The sequence below is a fragment of the Onychomys torridus genome, chromosome 5 (genome assembly GCF_903995425.1).
Source record: "Onychomys torridus chromosome 5, mOncTor1.1, whole genome shotgun sequence".
Taxonomy (NCBI): Eukaryota; Metazoa; Chordata; class Mammalia; order Rodentia; family Cricetidae; genus Onychomys; species Onychomys torridus.
Window position 1 is genome coordinate 55,885,598 of NC_050447.1, and position 18,280 is coordinate 55,903,877.

The 18,280-nt window shown below is 43.3% G+C and overlaps 1 protein-coding gene and 1 non-coding gene across 10 annotated transcripts in view; both read left to right on the top strand.

Moving 5' to 3' along the window:
* The window catches only part of Ryr2 (ryanodine receptor 2), a 596,457-nt gene that overhangs the window by 21,530 nt on the left and 556,647 nt on the right, over positions 1–18,280 (top strand). The gene's annotated exons all lie outside the window — the stretch shown is intronic.
* On the top strand, positions 15,224–15,330 carry LOC118584987. Its single transcript, XR_004945141.1, has one exon. It is a non-coding gene; the product is annotated as a U6 spliceosomal RNA (small nuclear RNA).

Below are 18,280 nucleotides of genomic sequence, written 5' to 3' on the forward strand. Positions count from 1 at the left end.
CCCAGGGAACCTCCTCTTTCTGACTCTTCAGTGCTTGGATTGCAAGTGTAATTACAACATTGCAACTGTGAACCACACTGACCTGCAGCAGTCTTTCTCGGACTGCCATCCCCCAAGTCATAATGTTATTAGTTATTAGACTTGTTATTAGTTATGAATGCTCAGCCTTATCTTAGCTTGTCCCACTAGCTCTTCTAACTTATTTTAATCAGTTTCTCTTCATCTACATTTTTCCTTGGGACTTTTTACCTTTCTTTCACTCTGTATGTCCTACTCCATGTCCAGCTGGCTGGCCCCAGGCATCTCCTTTTCCTCTTTTCTCCTCCTACTATTCTCTCTGCCCACTAGTCCCACCTATCCCTCTACTGCCTAGCTACTGGCCATTCGGCTTTTTTATTAGACCAATCAGGTGCCTTAGGCAGGCAAGGTGAAGCAACAACACATTTTTTACATAATTAAACAAACGCAACATAAACAAATGTAACACATCTTAACATTGTTAAACAAATGCAGCATAAACAAATGTAACATATCTTCACATAGTTAAACAAATGCATCATAAACAAATGTAACACATCTTTGCCTAGTTAAGGTAATATTCCCCAATAGTGACCTGAATTTTTATGTGGGTTCTAGGGGTTGAACTCAGGTCTTCACCAAGTAAGCACTTTATCAACTGAGCTCTGTCTCCAGTGCTGGGATAAATGCTTGGGGGAATGTTTTGTAGGTTATTTCATAAGTATTCTTTTAGGATTTTTAAAGATATGCTTGCTAAGTCAGTTTGCAGAATGTCTGTCCATGAAACATGGCCACCAGCCTTGTGTGTCCTATGCAGTTTGTTTACATCATGCCCAGCCTTTGGCATTGTCACTGTTTTAAAAGTTCAGCCACGTTACTGGGTGTGCAGTGATACCTCATCATGCTGTTAATTTGTATTCTATCTAATAGTTAGTGATGTTGAACATGTTTGCATATTTTTGTGTGCTTATTGCCATCCGTGCAGTTATTTTTGGTCATATCTTTTGCGGGCTTTAAAATATTTCTCTCCTTCCCTTCTCCCTTCCCTTCTTTTTCTTTCCTGTTGATTAAAAAAATATGTGTAATGTTTGTGTCTGTGTATAGGGGCTGGTGGGGGCCAGAAGAGGATGTTAGATCCCCTGGAACTGGAATAGCAGGTGTTGTGAGCCACCTGACATGGGTTCTGGGAAACTGAATTCAAGGCCTTTGTAAGAACAATCTGATCTCTTAATTGCTGAGTCATCTCTCTCGTCCATCCGATTGTTTTAAGAGTTCTTTATCTATTTCAGATGAGTCTTTCATCAGCTGGGTTACTTACACCAACATTTTCTCCCAGTCCATAGATCATCTGCTTTTCCCTCTTAGGGAACCTATTTGCCGAATCAAAGTTTTTCATTTCGTAAAGCACTGTTAATGAATATGCTTCTTTTGAGGGTTGTGCCTTTTGCCTCATGTCAAAGAAGTCTTCCTCGAGCCCCTGACCATAAATCTGCTCTCCTTTGTTTTCTTCTAAAGGTTTGGTAGTGTTAAGCTTCACATCAGAATCTGTGACACTCTGTCACTTTTATGCAGGTGTGATGCAAGCATTTATTGACTATTTATTAGCTAACCCATCTCCAGTTGCTCTAGCAGCATTTGTTGAAAAGGCTATCATTCCTCTATTGAGTTGCATTTGTACTTAAAAAAATCATTTGGCTTACTTCATTAGGCTTACTTCTGTGGGGCTATTTCTGGATTCCAAGCCTCTGTGTGTCAGGTGCCCACCAGTGATGACATCAACTTGAGTTCTAATTTCTGATTCCTCTTTTTCAAAAATCGCTATGCCATTGTAGTTAGTTTGTGTTTTTATATGAATTCTGGTACAATCTGGTTTCTGTTCACAGAGGAAATTTCACCAAGACCTTGTCAGGAATTGAAGTAATCCTGATTATCAATTTGGATGACTTGGATTTATTCTGAGTCTTCCACAAACCTAGTAGCAGCTCACTGTGGCAAGTCTTCCTGACCAAGCTGCTGTGGGATGTTCTGTATGTCAAATGTGTTGCCATGATTGGTTAAAATAAATAAAGTGCTGATTGGCCAGTAGCCAGGCAGGAAGGATAGGGTAGGCGGGACACAGAGGAGGAGAATTCTGGGAAGTAGAGGCTGGGAGGGAGATACTGCCAGCCGCTGCCATGACAAGGAAGATGTAAGGAACTGGTAAGCCACAAGCCACGTGGCAACTTATAGACTAACAAAAATGGGTTAATTTAAAATAGAAGTAGATAACAAGAATCCTGCCACAGCTATACAGTTTATAAGTAATATAAGCGTCTGAGTGATTATTTTATACATGGGTTGTGGGACGGCGGGGGCTTGGTGGTACCTGGAGAGAAGATCTCCAACTACACCAAACTCTCCTCTGTTTACATCCTGTGCACAGCACCCTGTTTCCTTGTTCTTTTTTGCTGGACCTAAAATACAAACCAGCCAACCTGTGGCTATGTCTGCACATTGTTTTTCCTTGTCAGTGTGATGAATGCACACCATATTGTAGTCTACAGAGCTGTGGTGTCATCAATCACACTGTACAGTGAGCGCGTGGCCAAAGTCAAGACCCATGAACTCATGGATCTATGTCCCAATTTGAATTGAAATTTTGACTAATAAGTTACCTTTTTTTGAGCCAGTCTCAACCAATAATACTTATGTTCCTTCTGGGGTCATTTTCCTCAGAGAAAGAAACTTCTGAGAGTGTCCTCGGGTCTGAATTCAGGGACCACCATGTGCGAAACACTTGATCTGTTACTGAGCTATACCCCAGCTCCCTCCTTATCTTTTAAAAAATTTCTTGGAAATCAGCTTATGCAGTATGGTGGCTACAATAAACCATATGGCTGCAGAGACAGAGCTGCTAGTTGTTCCTTACTTGTCAATGGGTGGAGAAGTTTATTCCATTGTAAAATTATTGGTTTTACTGGTCACATATCCTTACTATGGCTCAAGAATAGTTGGAGCCAGGAAGTGGTGGTGCACGCCTTTAATCCCAGCACTTGGGAGGCAGAGCCAGGCGGATCTCTGTTAGTTCGAGGCCAGCCTGGGCTATAGAGTGAGTTCCAGGAAAGGCAAAAAGCAATGCAGAGAAACCCTGTCTCAAAATACAAAAACAAATACAAAAAAAGAGAATAGTTGGGCCGGGCGTTGGTGGCACATGCCTTTAATCTCAGCACCCGGGAGGCAAAGCCAGGTGGATCTCTGTGAGTTTGAGGCCAGCCTGGTCTGCAGAGTGAGTTCCAGGAAAGGAGCAAAGCTGCACAGAGAAGCCCTGTCTCGAAAAACCAAAAAAAGAGAGAGAGAGAGAGAGAGAGAGAGAGAGAGAGCGAGCGAGAGCGAGCGAATAGTTGGAACTAATGCATTTGCATTTATATGTGCTGTTGAAACTTCTGATGGACAGGATTGTGTTGGGTGACTTCTCTGTCCCTTTTACATTTCCACTGTTGTATGCATGTATATTGCTGCTGTTTCTCTTTCTTCTTTTCTTTTTCCTTTTTCTTCTCCTTCTCTTTTCACTACCCCTTAAGTCTCCCTCCCTCCATTTCTCCCTCCTTCCCTTCCTCCAACCATTCCTTCCTTTTCTTCCTCCTCTTCAAATTCAGACTCATATTCATTCTGTTTTGAGATAAGATCTTGCTGTGTATCCCTAGCTGGCCTGATACTGTATGGTATCCCATACTGGCCTTACTCATAGCAATCCTCCTGCTTCAGCCTTTCAAATGCTGGAACTATAGGTATACAACACCATTCCTGGCATATTTGTCTCTTCTTGGGGATTAAGGAGCATTTCCAATTTGCTAATCTGTCCCCTCCACCCTGTGTGTTTTCTTGGTACTGTACTCACTCTAGCTTTTTGTATTGGAATGTTTAAAAAGGAAGGCCCTTGCCTGTCTCAGTTAGGGTTTCTATTGCTGTGAAGAGATACCATGAGCATGGCAACTCTTACAAAAGAAAACATTTAATTGGTGGCTTACAGTTCAGAGGTTCAGTCCATTATCATCATGGTGGGACATGCAGTCTGTAGGCAGATGTGGTGCATGAGAAGGAGCTGAGATTCCTACATCTTGATCTTAAGGCAACAAGAAGTGGCCTGAGTGTCACACTGAGCTAAGCTTGAGCAAAGGAGATCTCAAAGCCCACCCCCACAGTGACACACGTCTTCCAACAAGGCCATACCTACTCCAACAAAGCCACACCACCTAATAGTGCCATTCCCTATGAGATTATGGGGGCCAATTACATTCAAGCAACCACATTTCTCTATTGCAATCTGACTAAATATGTGAATGTGTTCTTGTTCTCATAATTCATTTTTACTTTGAGCATTAAGTTGTTTCTTTAACTGTACTCTGAATTTTTAGGTACAAAGCAAACTTCTGGCTACTGTCTAGCTTTCCCTATACCATGGCCTTTAAGTGACATTTTGTTTCATGCTGCTCTTAGGTAAGTGAGTTGAGAAAAATCCCCACATGCAACAGAGATGTCATATAGAGCAAAATGTTCTGGATTATGTCATGTTTGGTATAATGATAGCAACTCCAGGAGAAGTTGCCTTTTCTAGGAGAAAGGAGATGCTGTCTCCTGATGATCTGGCTGGGCCAGTGATAGTGAGATAGTGTCCCTCACTATAGCAAACCACTCCAGAGCAGATGCAGAGGTTTGAGGGCATGATTTTAGAAGGATTATTATTTTGTGTGTTTTCTGATACATAAACTTGCTTCTTTACAAATTTGATGATTTTTTAACATTACTGATATCTAGTATAATTAATTTCAAACTAGGCACAGTAAATGAGACATTTATGGCTCATGCTATGCGTACAGAGAGGACCTTCATACTGGATTCAATTATTAATGCCTGTTACTCAGATGAGAAAAGGAATCTGTGAGAATCATGAGTGTTTATGTAACATTTAGCTCTGGAGAGAAGTATTTTTCAAGGGAAATGTTTGAAGATATCCACCAGGGGTACAGATGCCTCTCACGAATGTTTAAGCTCAAGTGAGGCACCTAGTTACCGGCAATGAATGGTTTCTTTTAGAGTTTTGGCAAAGCCTATTTTTGCCTTCTATGTAGTATTAGGCAAGAGCTCAGACTTTTTATTATAATGTTTTGTTTTCAAGGTTGTTTTCTTCAGCCAATTTTATTATGCCATTTCTCAAGGAATTTGTCTTAATCATTTTTAATCATTATACTGGTTTTCCCTACCTTTGAATTTTATCAGGTGTTCTCTCTCTGTCTCTCTCGTGTGTGTTCCTGGTTGTGCTGGTTTATGTGCTTGTGCACATGGGTGCATGTACATTAGAGGTCAGAGGACAATCCTGAGTGTTGTTCCTCCAGTACTACCCACCTTGTTGCTTGTTTTAGTTTTGTTTTTTGAGACAGTCTCCCTATGTAGCCCTCCATAGCCTGGAACTCACTATGTGAACCAGGAGGGCTTAAGACTCATAAAGGTCCACCAGGCTTTTCCTCATTAGTGCTGGGACTGAAGTAGTGCGCCACTGTGCCTAATTCCACATTGTTTTTGAGACAAGGTCTCTCATTAGCTGTCTTGGGACACCCAGCAATCTACATGTCTCCATACTCACCAGTACTGGGATTACAAGCATGGCTTAAAATATGGGCTCTGGAGCTTGAACTCAGGTCCTCATTCTTGGAAGGCAACACATTACTGATTGAACCATTTCTCCAGCCTACGACTCTTTTTCCTAAAATCTTTATATCCAAAGTGGAATGTATGACTTTAATAGACATTTCCCTTTACCTTTTCACTATGTCTTTTAATGTTTTCCCCTTGCTCGTCTGACATGATGAAACCGTGAGCCAGAATAAACCCTTTCTCTCTAAGTTGTTCTTTCCAGGTGTTTGGTGACGGCAGTACAACATTGCAGGTGTGACTCATGCTGGGAAAGTGTTCAGCCTTTGAGGTCTGTTGTCTGGTAGGACATTCTATTTCCCACTGGGCAAGGGACTTCCTGACAGTCGGTGGGTGGGCAGAGAGGATGAATGAGAGACAGGTGCTAGAAATCCTTCCATCCTTGCATCGGTGATGGGGATGGCTATGAGCTGTGACCAGGTGGCACTCAGGAGCTGGTGTCCTGAGTTTTTCCATTAATGTGACAATTGGCAGCATGAAAGGAGAGAGTTCAAGAGCCTTTTTGGACTGTCAGCATTCACATGGCTTGCTATAAGCACAAAACGCATTTGTTGACTTACATTTCTTTTTCTATTTTATTACTTTTTTTTTAGGTTATAATATGATAACATCATTTCCCTTCTCCCTTTCTTACTCCCAAACCGTTCTGTGTATCCCTCCTTGCTCTTTTTTCAAATCTACGTTTTTTCAAATCTATGGCCTCTCTCTTTTTTTAAAAAAATTTTTCTTTTTATTTTTTTAATATTTGTGTTTTAAATTTTCACATCAGCCATGGGTTCCCTTGTCCTCCCCCCTCCCATCCCCACCCCACCTTTCCCCCCATCCTCTCCCCTCCATTCCCATCTCCTCCAGGGCCAAGACACCCCTGGGGATTCATTTAAACCTGGTGGATTCAGTACAGGCAGGTCCAGTGCCCTCCTTCCAGGCTGAGCAAAGTGTCCCTGTGTAAGCCCAAGGTTCCAAACAGCCAGCTCATGCACTAAGGACAGGTCCTGGTCCCACTGCCTGGGTGCCTCCCAAACAATTCAAGCTATTCAATTGTCTCACTTATCCAGAGGGCCTGATCCAGCTGGGGGCTCCACAGCCTTTGGTTCATAATTCATGTGCTTCCATTCATTTGGCTATTTGTCTCTGTGCTTTTTCAATCTTGGTCTCAACAGTTCACGCTCTTACAGTCCCTTCTCTTTCTCAACAATTGGACTCCTGGAGCTCCACCTGAGGCCTGGCCGAGGATCTCTGCATCCACTTCCATCAGTTATTGGATGAGAGTTCCAGCATGACTGTTAGGGTGTTTGGCCATCTGATCACCAGACTAGGTCAGATCAGGCTTTCTCTTGACCATTGCCAGCCGTCTACAGTGGATGTATCATTGTGGATTTCTGGGGACCTCTCTAGCACTCTGCCTATTCCTGTTCTCATGTGGTCATCATTTATCATGGTCTGTTATTCCTTGTTCTCCCTTTCTGTTCTTGATCCAGCTGGGATCTCCTGCTCCCCTAAGCTTTCTTTCCCTCAAACCTTGCCCTTCATTACTCCCAGGTTGTTCATGTAGATCTCATCCATTTCTCTGTCATTGGGTGATCCCTGTGTCTTTCCTAGGGTCCTGTTTTTAGGTAGCCTCCCTGGAGTTGTGTAGCGTTGACTTACATTTAATGTTAAAAAGAATTAGAAAGGGGACTGGGGATTTGGCTCAGCAGTTAAAAGCACTTGTTCTTGTAGAGGACCTGGGTTTAATTCCCAGCACCCACATGGTCACTCCAGTTCCAGGGGATCCAATGCCCTCTTCAAGTCTTTGAGGCTACCAGGCACACACATGGTGCACATACATACATATAGGCATACACATAAAATAACAATAAATAAATCTTAAAAAAAAAAAAAAGAAAAGAACTGGAAGGGGTTTTGGCCTCCTTATTCCAATAGCAGAGCATTTTAATATAAAAATATTTACTAGTTGGTGCTACAGGTACACTAGAAGAATGTGGCATATTTACCTGGGAATTTCTCTTGTTTATTTATTTTTTTAGATTTACTTAGTTAATTTGTGTGTGTGTGTGTGTGTGTGTGTGTGTGTGTGTGTGTGTTCTCATGTGTGCACATACTCACTGTTACCTGCTTATCTTTATGTGTGCCACATAGGTGCAGTGCTCCTTATCTGATCCCCGGAGCTGGAGTTACAGGCGGTTATGAGTGCATGAATGCTGGGAATTGAACTCAGGTCCTCCTCAAGAGCAATAAGAGTGCTTAACCACTGAGCCACTTCTACAGCCCCCTGATGACCTATTCCTCCTGTTCCCCTGCTGTACACTGCAACAGTAGTTTTGGATCTAGAGGATTTATAGAGAAGGTCTTTGCAGCACGTTAGAGTTAATCCTGAAAGTTATTTCAAAGAATGTGGATTTTATCCTGGAGCTGAGTGTCTGTTTAAGGAATTTTCTTTTGAAAATTTCAATAACTTAATTGTAATAGTAAAACAGTTACAGTTTATTAACAAAATAAATGTAGGAAGTGAACCTGTCATTTCATGGAAAGCAAGGGAGGTTTTTTTAATGATCTACCACACATTTCAGCATTTCAAGCAAAAGAATTATGGAAATCATGTATCTGACTCAATGAGTTTGACAGTACCTCAATATCTACAGATATTGCAGGTGAGAATGGTGGTGATATAAATTATGACTTTTGATATTAAAGTATATAATTTATAGGATTTTTTTTAACTGTGTATGATTGGTGTTGAGAAAACAAACAGGGCTTCTATTTTAGGTTTTTCCTGACTTTTAAACAGGAAAGTCAACAGTCTCAAGGTAGATGAACCTAGTTGCAGCATATAGCATGGATAGGAAGTGTGGGCGAGGCTGGACAAGCATTGAAACTGTAGCTGTATTTGCTGGCTCCTGTATTCCTATGCTCACACAAGGCTGTGTTTTCCTTCATTGTAACAAAGTATGTGAGATAACTTGCTGATAAAGGAAAGGGCTTATTGGGGTTTATAGTTTTAGAGATTTCAGTCTACAAAGAATGAACTGATGTTTTGGACCTAATGCCAGATGGCACACCAGGTTTGGAGTACATGGCAAAGCAAAACTCCTCAGCTCATGACCAATATGGGGGCATGGGAAGATGGCCAGTGTTGTTGTTTGTTTTACTCTTTTGGGGGGCCTGCCACCCAGCTCCCAAATAAATCACACACGGATGTTTATTCTTATTATGAATGCCCGGCCTTAGCTTGGCTTGTTTATTGCCAACTTTCTGTAACTTAAATTATCCCATCTGTCTTTTGCCTCTGGGCTTTTCCCATTCTTTTACTTCTGTAAATCTTACTCTGTGGCTTGCTGTGTAGCTGGGTGGCTGGCCCCTGGAGTCCTCCTCATACTCTAGCTACTTCTTCATTTCCTCCCAGATCTCTGCTTCTATATATTCTCTCTGCCTGCCAGCCCTGCCTATTTCTCTCTCCTGCCTTGTCATTGGCCATTCAGTTCTTTATCACACCATCAGGTGTTTTAGGCAGGCACAGTAACACAGCTTCACAGAGTCAAACAAATGCAACATAAGCAAAAGTAACACACCTTAAAACAATATTCTACCACAGGCCAGTGTCTTATATTTCTCTTTATGAGTATATTCCCAATGTCTGGAGACCTCTCACTTCTTAAAGGCTCTACCACCTTCTAGTAGTTCTACTGTGAAGAGTAAACCTCTATCCCATGGGCCCTTGGGAGACACTTTTGCATAACATCTTTCTGTAATGTATAGACAGTTGTCACCCCATTTTCATAGAGAATTTCAAAGAAAATTTAAAGCATGCAACTTGCTAATTTGAACCAAGACTCAAAACCTATGTATGCCAGAGCCTGTTCTCTAGCCTGTAACCATGTGACCCCCACTACAAAGGTCAGGTGGGAGGAGTCTTTCACCAGCTAAATGTTAGGTATTGCTTATGGTGTGGAAATTAAGTATTAGTGTTGATACTATAAACTCGCCTTCTCTCTCTGTCTCTGTCTCTGTGTAAGTGCACATGTGAGTATGGAGGTCATTGATCAACCTAGGGGCTGTTCTCAGGTGTCCCTCATCTTGTCTTTTAAGACAGGGTCATTCATTAGCCATCAGGCTAGGCTGGCTGGCCAGAAAGCCCCAGGAATCCTCCTGTCTCTGCCTCCCCAGCACTGAGGTTATAGTCATGCATCACCACACCCATGAAGACCACGCTTGGGTCCTCATGCTTGCATATCAAGCATTTTACTGTTAGAGTCATCTACCAGCCTGGAAAAGGCACTTTTATTTCAATTTTTTGGTATTGCTTTTGTGCATTGCCCTATTGTCCTGGTGGAATCAAAATCCCTGTTTTATGAGTTCTCAGTTAAGAAAAAAAAGTTAGTGATAGATGTTCCATCAGTAAGAGTTGCCAATCCCAGCGGACTCTCTTGGAATCCCCAGAGCTTCCAAATTCCCAGGACCATAAGTTTAGCCCACCAAGTGCCTGGAAAAGCAGATGTGTGTGGGCTGAGGGCTTGTTAGTCTCTCTGGGAGTTCTTCTATATGTAAAGAGCATTAAATTGGCCCCTGCTTTCCCTATGGTTCTTTATGTGGGTTTAATAGGGGAAGCCCTTAAGTTATGCAGTCCATGCATGAAGCACTCATTTTCCTGCACACCTGCAGTGCGAGGCAACATTAATTCTTATGCCATCTCATTGCTGCTGCAGAAGTTACAGAGCCTGGGCAGTGTCTCCTTTTTATGAAGTGAAGATTTGGGTACATGTTTTTTAACAAGCTGACAGATGACTTGCCTTCTGTAAGCAGTTACATACTTTCTATTTTGCAAGTGTTTATAAGGACCTGGATCCAATCCAGGATTATAGCCTCACCCTGCTTCGGGCATGCAGTATGGGACAGCTCCATTATGCTATGAGTCGTCCCTTGAGGAGTCACAGAGAATGGTCAACAGCTACCTTTTCAGAGTTCGTTTCTCTGGGACTAGGGAGTGAGCAGCTGAAATGCTCTGTGCCAGTTCAGTGCCTGCCTTGTTTGGAGTTATTTGCTGATAGAATTCCTCGCAACCATGTGGATTTTCCCCTGATGAATTTATGTGGCGGTTGGAAATCCTGAGCCCTGGATGGAGTCGTTGCGGTCCTTGGGTAAGGTCTGTTCTTAGTGGTGCTGTGCTTTGTTCTCCTCCAGAGCAGTTAGCTCTTTCTCTCTCTTTTCTTGTGTGTGTGTGGGGGGGGAGGGGAGAGAGAGGAGAGGAGAGGGAGGAGGAGAGGGGAGGAGAGAGAGAGAGGGGGGAGGAGAAAGAGAGGGGAGGAGAGAGAGAGAGGGGAGGAGATGGAGGGGGAAGAGGGAGAGGGAGAGAGGGGGGAAGGAGAGGGAGAGAGAGAGTTGAGTGCACTGGTAACAGGATTTCCCATTGAACCTAGAGCTAGCCTGACAGCCAGCAACTCCCTGAAATCCTCCCATCTCCACCTATCACATTGCTGGGGTTATAAGCACATAGAGTAGCCTGGCTTTTCACATGGTTCCTGGAGACCCGATCTCAGGTCCTCATATTTGTGAAGCAGAGGTCCTTCCTTCCTTCCTTCTCCCTCCCCTCCCTCCCTCCCTCCCTCCCTCCCTCCCTCCCTCTTTCCTTCCTTTATTTCTTTTTGCTTTTTAAGGCAGGGTCTCACTGTATAGCACTGGCTGTCATGGGACTCACTATGTACACCAGGCTGCCTTGAACTCACAGACTGCCTCTACCCTCCCAGTGCTGGGACTAAATATGTGTGCCACCACGCCTAGCACAGCCAGGATTGTCGCACATTGAACTATCTCCCCAGACCTGGGTTTTCTTTTGGTGGTGTGTAGGATTTAGATCAAAAGCTAAAATACAGGCATCCAGAGCACCTCCTTTGACAAATCACAGTTTGCCTCTTATTTCACAATCACCTCTGTTCTCTGTCTGTGTTTCTTTGAGCTGTTCCCTAGCATCTTGGAGGACTTGAGACTGTCATTGGGAGAGGTAGGTATGCCAGCATCCTGTTGGTACTAAAAGGGCTGATGTGCTGTTGTGTTAGCTTACTTATTGCTGTGACAGTCAACCTCACATAAACAACTCGAGGGAGGAAGAGTTTGCTCTGACTCACAGCTTAATGTGGTTCTGTTCATCATGGTGGGCTGAGTGTGGTGGGTAGAGGAGCTCCCATCTCAGTGGCTAGAAAGGAGCGGTCCAGATCTAGATCCAGACTGGGTTAGGGAGAGTGGGAGGGAGGAGAGAGGGAGGGGGAGAGGGTGGGGAGGGAGAGAGAGAGACAGAGGGACAGAGAGAGACAGAGAGAGACAGAGACACAGAGACAGTCAGGCAGAGAGCGAGAGGGGGAACCTGTACCTAGGGGCTTTCCCCATTACCCCCTTTGTTCCATCTGGTCCCCTAGCCTGTGGGATGGAGCCACCATACTGCAGGTAGGTCTTCCCACCTTAGTCTTGTCTCAATCTCCCTCACAGAAGGCTTTACCACACTCCCAGGAGCATCTCAGTGCAATCAGATTGACACTCGGGATGAACCATCAAAGCCATGTCTAAACACGGGCGGGTGTCCCTTATCATAAACTATGAAACAAAATGCTCCTAACTCTGTTTCTCTATCTCCATGCTCCAAATTTGAGACACAGCAATGAGTTAGTCACTTTCTGCCTCCTATGCTGTCCCCTTACCACTCTCTGAAATGGTTCTGTGACAGGTTACCAGGGAGCTCTCAAATGCTTTCCGCCTTGCCTGTCCCTGAAGGATATGGGGTAGCTATCTGTGTAGGCCCCAGAGAGCACTTTGTGTTTTGCATTCATCTTAGTGTGAGCCACCAGATTTCAGTGGTCCCATAGCCATAGGTAGCTGGTGGCTACCATATTGGATAGATAGCATGGGTCTAAATAATCACCAATTCCCTCCTCACCTGATGACTTCACTGTCTGCATCTGAAGACTTCCAGGTTTGTCCTTGCCTTCCCTTATCTGCCCGCATGTTCATTCTTGAGAAGGTCTCATCCATAACCCCATCACTAGGTATGGTGGGGGGAGGAGCCAGTACTAGCCCAGTACATCTGTCTTCACTTGGATACCCAATAGGATCTTAGATTAAGCATTTTGAAAGATTTCATCATCTGAGGCTGGTTTTCTCTGCCTTTATCCACCATTCCTGGATTCTAACATTCCCTCTAATTTCACAAGTCAGTTAAGACAATTAGCCCATATAAGCAGAAAGCTGTGAATGCCTAGATCCCATGAGCGGAGGGCTGTGGAGAGTGAATGGCACTTGTCAGGAAGCTTGGCACAGCTAAGGAAGTATGTAACTCTTGACAGCAGCCAGGTGATGAGGCACCTAGAGCTAAGCATGAACACCAAGCTCCTTATTGCTTTTATTCATGAGCAGAGCAAGCATTTACTTGGTAGCAAATGCAGCAGTGGAGGGGGGGTATCTCATGACCTCCATCTCCTTGATGCAGATACCTGGGGGAGCTGAAGCTGGCTCCCATCATTCCTTACCTGTTTCTATTCCCAGTAGCTAGTCTCGTAGTTCCCTGGAGATTTCACTGTTCCCAGTTTCTCTGCCTAGGTGTTTCAGTATTGGCTGGGCATTTCCTGAATGTTCTGGTCCCTGTTTGTTTTCTAAAGAGGAAAATCAAAAGCTGATTTGGGCTTGACCTAAGATGAAGTTAACTGCGGATTTCACCCTCTGCACCCATGCAAAGAGCATGAAATGAGCCTGAGAAAGGGCTGAGACTGGGCCCCTTGCGGCTTGTGACCATAGGGAGCCAGAATGACCTTGTCCTCAGAGGTGACTCCCCTAAGGCTGAATAATGATAAGAAAGTGCAGAATTAAGACTGCCCTCACCCGTGCATTACTTCACGTGTGTTTTATTGAGTTGTCTTTCAGCAAAAAGCATCCACGAGCAAATGTTTTCATTTATATTCAATTTTGGCATGGTTTGTAAAATGTGAGTTTCAAATGTTTTGTAATTTAATTTCTGTCTGGCTTGCAGAGTAGAAACCCTCAAATTAAAACCAATTTAAAAGCACTCTCTGGGGTGTGAAGATGGTGTTTGTAGTGGTCCCTCCCCTACAGGATTATTTTTGTCCATTTCAGCTATAGAGGGGGAAACTGGTTTGGTGGCTGAAAATAAGCTAAGGAATCAGAATCCTCTGGGTTCAAATCTTGGCTCCCTTATTGGAAGAATTACTTATCTTTTCTCAGTTTACTGCCCCCCCCTTCACATAAAATAAAATCTATCCTATTAGAGAAAAAAATGTAATGTGCTCAGTTAACACTGGTGTCCCCCCTCTGCTGTTCCCAGGAGTTGCAGTGAAGGGGTGCAGTGGTCGCTTTTGTGACAAGAAGCAACTTCTAGGTAGGAAGGGTCTCTTTTGGCTCACACATCCAAAGTGCAGCCTCCCATGGTGGGGAAGAAGTAAGGGCAGTAGGATCTAGTCCAGACTCCACAGTCAACAAAGAGATGAATGCCGCCTCTTAGCTCACTTTCTCCTTTGTGTTCAGACTGGGCCTCAGCCTATGGCATGCATGATGCTGCTCACATTTAGGGCAGAACTGCCCATTTCATTTAACTCCATCTAGCAACTCCCTTAGAGCTATGCCCAGAGGTTTGCTTGTGGTATCTTGCTAGGAAAGCTGCAAAACAAGGAATTTTTTTTTTTTTTTTTTTTTTTTTTTTTTTGTAAACTTAGGCATTTGCACAACAGAAATACATTTGGATGCTGTCTGGAGGTTGGGAGTCTGATATCAAGATGTCACCAAGATTGGTTTCTATTAGGGCCCCTTTCCTCGGCTGGCAGGGGCTGCCCTTTGAGTATGCCAGTGTCCTCATCTTAAAAGGGCAAGAGGATTGGGGTCCACTGTAATGACTGCATGGTAACTTGAGAAATCCTTTAAGACGTCATCTTAAAATCTGATCTCATTCTGAGGTACTTTGTGGTAGGGCTTCCACTTATGAATTTGGAGGACACCTTCAGCCCACATCCCTGCCCATCTTAGTGATTTCTACAAGGCTCTGCACGAGGGTAAGCAGTGTGACTGGGGTCTGTAGTTGGAGAGCTTCTTTCCAGGTGCCACCAAGCCCTGTTAGTCCAACAACCCATTTGTAAAATAAACACACAGACATTTATATTATTTAAACTGCTTGGCCGTTAGCTCAGGCCTACCATTGTCTAGCTCTTACTCTTATATTTAGCCCATTTCTATTAATCTATACTTTGCCACATGGCTCGTGGCTTACCAGTACCTTATCTCTTTCTTCTCATGGCAGTGGCTGGTGGTGTCTCCCCGCCCCAGCCTTCTACCTCCCAGAATTCTCTTCTCTCTTGTCCCACCTATACTTCCTGCCTGGCCACTGGCCAAACAGCATTTTATTTATACAGATCGATATCCACAGCAGGGGTCATGCCATGTCATGTCATCATGCTGAGTTCTGGGAGGGAAGGTCACTTCTGGGTTACAGGCTGAATGGACTTTTATTCCCCAGCTAAGATAGACCATGTTGGCTTTCAGCCATAAATTATACTTTAAATTGGAAAGATACAGAGAAGATTAGCATGGCCCCTGTGCAAGGATGACACACAAATTCGTGAAGTGTTCCATACTTCTAATAAAAATAAAAGAATTATACTTTAAATTTGATGGGGCTGATAGCAGTGTAGTAATGAGCTTGTGACTCCTCCCCTTTGGGGCAATGTGGGTTATCCTTGTATATCCATGCTTCCAACTCTTGAATTCTTCCTCCTTCCTCCCTCTCCCTCTCTTTCCCCCCAACCTGGTTACTGATCCCTGATGAATCATCTACATTATAGCCTAGCAAAATCAGGATAAAAAACAACAACAACAACAAAAAACGTAAATGTTTTTGTCTGAAAGGAGAAGTCGCATACGTTCAGCTCCAAGGACCATTGGTGGCGGTAGATGCATTCTTAATGCCACATGATCCAGGAAGCTTTTTTTCTAGCCCACGGATATGTCAACCAACAGAAAATGGTGCATTTTAATCCTACCAGGAACCATGTTTGGGGAATTGGAAGTTGTTGAATCTGTCTTGCACACATGCTTCTATCTGAGTTGTTAACATAGTGGATGCCCCTTGTGTCTGGTTGGCTGTCACTGGGCTTCATCTCTTCACATCTCTCCTTCCACACAGGTGTCCTTTTCAAACAAACCTTCATAAACATTGGCAGAACTCTCTGTGATGACAACTTGACAGGGTACAGAGTCACCTGGGAGACACACTTCTGAGCATGCCTGTAAAGTTTTTCTTTTTCTTCCTTCCTTCCTTCCTTCCTTCCTTCCTTCCTTCCTTCCTTCCTTCCTTCCTTCCTTTCTTTTTTAGGAAGAACTAACTGTGGAGGGAAAACCCACTTTGGAGGTTCCAGGATGAATACAATGGAAAAGTGGAGGAAACCAGCTGAATGCTAGCATTCACCTTTCTGTTCTCTGACCTCATACCTGGGCTATAGTATGAGTTCCCATCCCAATAAATAATAAATGTTTAAAAAGAGTAACATTTTTCTTCTATATACCGCTTTATTCTTCCTAAGTATATTTATTATTAAAAACAAATTTTCCTCTGCCTAGTACTAATCTAGATTTGTTTGTGAGGGACAATGAGTCAGTGAGAAATATCCAAAAAATCTAAAAATAAATAATCTACTGAGGATGAATTAAACTGAAGTATGTCATAATTTTATATGACCTTACACTTTCCCAACTATTCTAAAGGGGCAGTTATTTTGTGCTACTTTTAGTATCTCATTAAAAAATAGGAAAAGATATACAGTCTATAAACTAGTTAGAGCAGTGATTCCTTTTGCTATTTTTGCTAGGCCAGTGTATCTGCCTTGTGCTGAGATATACAGGGCCAGTGAAACCTCAGTTGGTAAGGCTTTAGGATGAAGTTTTTATTTTTATTTTATTTTTTATTTTTTTGTTTTTGTTTTTGTTTTTCAGAGCTGAGGACCAAACCCAGGGCCTTGTGCTTGCTAGGCAAGCGCTCTACCGCTGAGCTAAATCCCCAACTTATTTTTTGTTTTTTTTTTTTTTTTTTTTTGAGACAGGGTTTCCCTGTGTAGCTTTGTGCCTTTCCTGGAACTCACTTGGTAGACCAGGCTGGCCTCGAACTCCCAGAGATCCGCCTGCCTCTACCTCCCGAGTGCTGGAATTAAAGGCGTGTGCCACCACTGCCCGGCTTAGGATGAAGTTTTTAATAACTTCTGTTATTCAAATTATTTTTTCTAAGAGATATATTTATATTATTTTTGTTTATGTGTGTGCATGTGTGTGTGTATGTGTGTTTATATGTGAGTATGTACATGTATGTGAGTAGTACCTGCTGAGACCAGAAGAGGGTGTTAGATTCCCTAGAACAAGAGTTACAGACAGTTGTTAGCTGCCTGGTTTGGGTGCCAGGAACCCAGCTCAGTTCCTCTGGAAGTAACTGCTGAGCCATCACTCCAGCCCCAGAAGATTATTCTTAGTAGGTTAATGTGTTGGCTAGTTTTGTGTTAACACAAACTATAGTCATCTGAGAGGAGGGAACCTCAAGTCAGAAAATGCCTCCATAAGATTGGCCTGTATACAAGCCTATAGGGCATTTTTTAAATTAGTGATTGGTGGGTGAGGGCCCAGCCCATTGTGGATGGTGCCATTCCTGAGCTGGTAGTTCTAGGTGCTATAAGAAAGCAGGCTGAGCAAACCATGATGAGCAAGCCAGTAAACAGCACCCCTCTATGGATGGCCTCTGCCTCAGCTCCTGTCTCCAGGTTCTTGCCCTCCTTGAGTTCCTGTCCTGACTTCCTTAGATGATGAACTCTGATATGAAAGCATAAGCCAACTAAACCCTATCCTCCCCAAGTTGCTTTGGTCAGGTGTTTTATCACAGCAGTAGTAACTCTGACTAAGATAGGTGAGACTCCTGTTTGGGAAAGAAAGCCCACGTGAAGCTTAAGGGTATGAGTGACTATGTCCCTGCTAGCATGGGTCTGAGAACATCCTGCATGTGCATTGGAAAAAGCTAGTCATTTTGTAATAAATTAAGCTAGTTAAATGAAGATTATATATTTACATTTAATTGCATACATTTATTTTTGGACAAGTCTTCACATAATATTTATGTTGGGTAAGTTTGAGCTGATGGAGGAGTGTTACTATTCTGGAGGCAGATATTAATAGAGATTGGATCAAATGGTTCACTCTGAAAATATGGCTTGGAAAATGGACGGCATAGAAAGACATCCAGACTGGTCATACCAGTTGTCTGCTGGGGGCACTCTGCCAGGATTAGAGCAATTGGTAGCCGCTGTGGTGTGAAGGTCACCGTGGCATAGGTTGTTCTGGATTTCATGTGAGGGCTGGACATAGATTCTCATGTATACTTTTCAGTGGGTTCCATTAAAACAAACAAACAAAACTTAAGGAGAAAGGTGCCATTCCCTAGTCTCTGGTAATCTGGATTCAAAAATACAAATATCAAGGCCTGTTTTTCTAAGACTTGCTGTTCTTCAGGTCCTGAATTGTGTTCCAAGACAAGGCCTCACTTTTCCTCTGAACC